The sequence below is a fragment of the Lactuca saligna genome, chromosome 1 (assembly GCF_052625555.1).
Source record: "Lactuca saligna cultivar CGN05327 chromosome 1, ASM5262555v1, whole genome shotgun sequence".
In the NCBI taxonomy this organism is placed as follows: Eukaryota; Viridiplantae; Streptophyta; class Magnoliopsida; order Asterales; family Asteraceae; genus Lactuca; species Lactuca saligna.
The window spans coordinates 65,819,628-65,825,664 of record NC_136417.1 but is presented as its reverse complement, the minus strand read 5'-3'; positions in this window follow the sequence as shown (position 1 = coordinate 65,825,664).

The following is a 6,037-nucleotide window of genomic DNA, read 5'->3' as shown; positions in this document are numbered from 1 at the left end:
ATCGCCTTCGTAAAGGATTTCCCCATAATGTCCATGAACAGTTGCTCCTGGAGTAGCCAAATAAGGCTTAGCTGATCGTATTACCACAGAGTCAAACAATTAGAACTTGACCCGATTTAAAATGCGGTCCTTTTTTTTGCTATACATACATTTTCACAAAGAAACTGCCCAAGACTAACGATTGGAGATGTCTCTTCACAATAATTGTAATGGAGAAAATACCAATTCAAATGAAATGGATTCAAAATGATGTTACTGCATGAATAGGGATTATAAATTTGACCATTTTCATCCAGTAAATAATATTTAAGTATTTGAAAAATCTGTTTGAAATTGTCAAGTTGCAAATAGTTAGTTACCAAGATCTGATTATGGGTTATCAAATGGGAAAAGAAATCAAAATTATAAATTGGAAAATCTGTTCCTAACGGGCCCAACGAATTCCTAATTGGAATTAGGGGGTTCTTTTTGATTGATTTTTTTATCGCATTGGGAGATTTTACATCGTTGAATGGGCCTATTCGAAAACAATTGGATGATGACAAAATTATCAAAGATTGAGATTCCTTATTTCGATTCAACAATGTATGGATAGTTCCTTGATTTGGATTAAGGGATTCTTTAATCCTTGACTTGGAATAGGAATAAATGGAAGAAAATGGATTGACATTAGCGCGATCTGATCCATTCTCAGAGATCAATCCTGAACCCGACAGATCGTTCCTTTTTCCAGTATAAGAAATAGGTGACTTAGCTAAGTCGATTCTTAGAAAATATCTAAGCAAACCATTTGTCCTTATTTCAACAAAGGAAGCACAGGCCTTTTCGAATTTTTTGTCTTGGTCCCAATTCAACACTAAAGAAGTCCGAACTAACTGAATACGTGTGTCCCAAATTTCAAGAATTAGGTCGTAATAAAGGATATAATTGACAACTCGAAGTTGTAGATTATCACTTTCCTGCAAGAGATCCGGCGGGAAAAGTCTTCCTAAATTTATACCATCCGTTTTTTTATATGGGACTACAGGTTGAACCAAAACAAAATACTTTTTTTCATACCTGGAAAGTTTCATTCGTTGGATATAGAGCCAATTTTTCAATTTTTTGTATTCTTTGGAATTTGGTTTTCCCCCTCCTGGCGGTATCAATCGGAATGCCTTATTTGTCTTTCCAGGAAAATGGATATCTCCAGAAAAGATTATCAGTTTCATTTTTTCTGCTTTTTTCTTCACTCGGACCAATCCGCCTACCCGACTTCTTCTATTGAAAGTGATTTGTGTATCTGCCCCAATAATACTATTGTGCCGTACCATTATGGAAGAAGATTCGGACAAAATGTGGACTTCCACGGGAATAAAAAAAATGGATTTACTTCCTTTTGGTATTTTGGCCAAAATACCTTGACTCCTCGATACTCAATCAAATTCTCTTCGTTGACGATTGAATTTAGTTCTCGAGTCTCATATTTAGTAAGTCCCGAGCTCTTTCTTATATATCGAGGATCATCGAAATAAGCAAGAATACTATTTCTACGGAGAATACCATTTCTGGGTATTTCCATTGAGATACCTGAAGAAGGTATTAGTTGGTTCTCGCCTTCTTGAATCGATTCGAGTGGGATGATGAATCTATTTCTTCGCCTCTTTGCCAATAAATCAGAATTACCGTCGAGAATGGCCGGATATCTGAGATAACAATGATCCGTACATGTCATTCGATTCAGTTCTGAATAATCAGGAATCCTATCTCCTTTTTTATTTTTACCAGAAAAATACGAACTAAAAAATTTGTGTCTCACTTGATTATTAGTTACTGAGGGGTTAGCAATATATCTTGGCTTGACAGAAAGAGAATAAGCGTTCATTTGATCTTGATCCTTGTGGATCGAACAAGGGCCTAGACTGTATCTCCAGGGCTCCCCTAATAATATCCATAAATGACTTGTTTTTGGTAAGAGATGAATATTACCATATGTAAATTCAGGTGCATGGTACACATCAGTATTCCAGTGCATTTCGCCTTCCGAGTCAGAATAAATATGTTTTCGAACCTTCTCTTTCAAATTCAAAGTGGAGGTTCTCGCGCGAATCTCAGCAATCACTTGTTCTGATTCTACATATTGATCGTTTTGAACTAAAAGAAAACTTTTGGGCGGAATACTCACATTGTGTATAATATCTTCACTCTCAATAGTTACATACAAGTCTCTAGAACATAGAAAAGCAGGATGTCCATGACGTGTACGTGTCGGATGAACCAAATCCTCGTTGAATTTTATTTTTCCATTAGAAGGGGCTCGCACATGTTCTGCAGTACCCCCTGTAAATACTCCGCCGGTATGAAAAGTTCTTAATGTTAATTGAGTGCCCAGTTCTCCAATAGATTGACCTGCAATAATATCTACGGCTTCTCCCAATTTGACCAGGTCGTCATGAGCTGGACTCCGGCCATAACATAATTGACAAATCCAAGATGTACTCCTACAAGTAAAGGGGGTTCGAATAGAGATTGGGTGTGCTCTAAAAGTTATGAATCTACTGACAAGTCCAACCCCAATATCTTGATTTCTAGTAGCAATACATCGCGAACCTATATATATATCATCTGCTAATACACGGCCCATTAATGTTTGGATAAAAATCCTGTCCGTCATCATTCCATTTCGAGGACTTACAGAAATACCTCGAACGGTGCCACAATCTGTTCGACGTACAACAATGTGTTGAACTACTTCAACAAGTCTGCGCGTGAGATATCCTGCATCTGATGTTCGGATAGCGGTATCCACAACCCCTTTACGGGCTCCGTAACAAGAAATAATGTATTCTGTTAAAGACAGTCCTTCGCGTAAATTGCTTTGAATGGGTAAATCAATCATTTGCCCTTGAGGATCCGACATTAATCCTCTCATACCTACTAATTGATGTACCTGAGATGCATTTCCTCTGGCTCCCGAAAAAGACATTATATGGACTGGATTAAAAGGATCGGTCATCCGAAAATTAGGATTCATTTCTTGTCGCAAATATTCACTTGTGGCATACCATATTTCGATCGATTGACGTAATTTTTCTACCGCGTGTACATTCCCATAATGATGGTGTTTTTCCAAAATAAAACTTTGTTGTTCAGCGTCTTGAACTAGCCATCTTTTAGAAGGTATTGTTAAAAGATCATCAATTCCTAATGAAATGGATGCGGCGGTAGCTTATGGGAAACCCAGAGTCTTTACTTGATCGAAGATATGTGATGTATATCCTATTCCATAGTGATCAATAAATCGACTAATAAGTCGTTTCATGGCAGTTCCGTCTATCACTTTATTGTGAAAGACCTGAGTGGGCCGTTCTGCCATCAGTACCTCCATATTGCGCTGAGTAGAATTTTACAATGGGCTTGAGTCAGTGATTGGAAAACTTCCTTTTCTAGATCTTGATTCACGTATAAATTCTGCACTTATGGTCCTAGTTAACCCGGAGAGACTCGAATTCCCGTTGGTAGCATAGAATTACAACAGCCCTGCCAAAACCCCTGTATGGCTTCTTCTATTTCTCGATAAAGGGAAATATGACCAAGAGTGGTTCGAATATATATATATATAAAGAATTTCTTTTTTTATACTTCGTACTATTAGATAGTGTCCATAAATCTCATAATAGGTCCCCACAGATTCATAGTGAATTTCGATGGGAACTTCTCTTGCAGTAATAACGCGTTGATCTAGTCGCCACCGCAGCCACAAAGGACTACCTAAATTGATTCGTTTTTGCCGATAAGCTCCAATTGCATCATAGGGATTACAAAAAAAGGGTTCTTTTTTTTTGTATACTTATAGTTATTATCTTCATTTTGATAGTTTCTACGATTACATGGATTATACCTATTTACACAAATACCCCGACGATTTCCACTCGTTAAGACATAGAGTCCACTAAGCATATCTTGAGTTGGTGCCGAAATCGGATCCCCAATAGTTGGAGACAAAAGATTCATATGAGAAAACATAAGTAAACGCGCCTCTGCTTGAGCCTCCAAAGATAAAGGCACATGAACAGCCATTTGATCCCCGTCAAAGTCTGCATTGAAGCCCTTACAAACTAATGGATGTAAACAAATAGCGCGCCCTTCCACTAAAACGGGGAGGAATGCCTGTATGCCTAATCTATGCAGAGTAGGTGCTCTATTCAGCAATACAGGATGGTCATCCAGAATTTCCTGAAGTATTTCCCATACAATCGGTTTTTTTTTCCAAATTTGACTCTTAGCAACTCCTATGTTCGAAGCAAGATGTTTTCTAATTAGGTCACGAATTACAAATACCTGGAAAAGTTCTATTGCTATTTCGCGAGCCAATCCACATCGATGTAATGAAAGTGAAGGGCCCACGACAATCACGGACCGCCCTGAATAATCGACCCGTTTACCAAGCAAAGTCTCGCGAACTCTTCCTTCTTTGCCTTCAATTACATCTGAAAGCGACTTGTAAACTCTATTATGATCATCCCTCATTGGTTGTCCGCAGATTCCATTATCAAGAAGTGCATCCACGGCTTCTTGTAGCAATTTTTCCTGAGATATTATTAATTCTTCTGGCGTAGCTATACTTGCTGTTAATAGATCTGTAAGAGTATTATTCCGATAGATAATTCTTCTATAGATTTCATTAATATCCGAGGTCACTAGTTTATCCTCATCTATATGATAGATTGGTCTCAACTCAGGAGGAAGAACTGGTAATAGACGCAAAACCATCCATTTTGGTTATATATTTGTTCGAATAAAATGCTTAGCCAATTCCATGCGTCTAAGCAAAAAATCTTTTCTTCTTCCAACTTTTCGATCTTCCCATTCGTTCTCTGTGGGTTCCTCTTCCTCCAATTCTTTCCATTCTACCAATGAATAGTCTATAATAATTCGTAAATCTAGATTGGCTAATTGTTGTCTAATAGAACCTCCCCTGGTGGACATCTCTCGATTTCGAAATGTATCGAAGCTCCGGGTAGTAAAAAAAATTGGGATCCTGTATTTCCAGGGTTGAATTTCATATTCTAATAAACCCCGTAATCGTAAAAAAGTAGGTTTTTTATCTATGGGCCTAGCAAAATAAAAATTGGGATAGGATCTCCCCCCCCCCCCCCCTCAAAATCGGACGTGAAAGTTTCCTTTCATCCGGCTCAAGTAGGTATACCAAAAAAAGAAAAAGAAAGGAGTTCTTGCTTTCAAATTCTAGAAAACTCCAAAAAGATCTACTCCTTACTCAAGTTTCCAATGAAGACCAAGCAAAACTTCATGGATTCCGTCTTCCTTAATTATTTTTATTTAGATTTTATGAATTCTTTATTCAATTATGACATAAATGAAATGTGAAATTCTTGAGTAGTCTACTTCCCCTCGAATGATGAATCCCGTAATTCTTAATGAAAGAGAGTACCTTAGAATTCAGAAGGAATTTACTTGTCTATTGTACTGTTCCATTTGATCTTTTAGGTCCCGACTTCACCTCGACGGTTAGGCCACGATGCCCTTAAAGTCTATATGCGATAGATAGACTCTTGTAACCATGACATCTTTTCTATTTGCTTACTTAAACATAATTTCTTTCTAAAAAAGGAACTGTTTAATTCCACAAAAGAAAAAGTCTTTTTTTTTACGAGGTCTAACTATAAATTCTTATGAAATCGACCATAAATCAATTCCCTTTTTGGGGAGCGTCTTGAATACATCCCTAATTCTGAGCTTCATGTTACTCCTATCAAGAAACATGTCAGGTACAGGGCATCCCGATTGGATTAAATGGGATGAAAGTTTCTCATTTCGAATCTGTAAAATCAAAATTTCGATCAAATCACACACCGCAGTATACTAGGTCTTCTAATTCGTTAAGAGGTTTATCTAAAAGAGTCACAATATAACTAGGAAGACGTTTCAAATACCACACATGCATTACCGGGTATGCGAGTTTGATGTAGCCCATTTGATATCTTCGTATCCGAGAATCAACAAACTCGACTCCGCATTGTTCACAAAATTGCGGGTC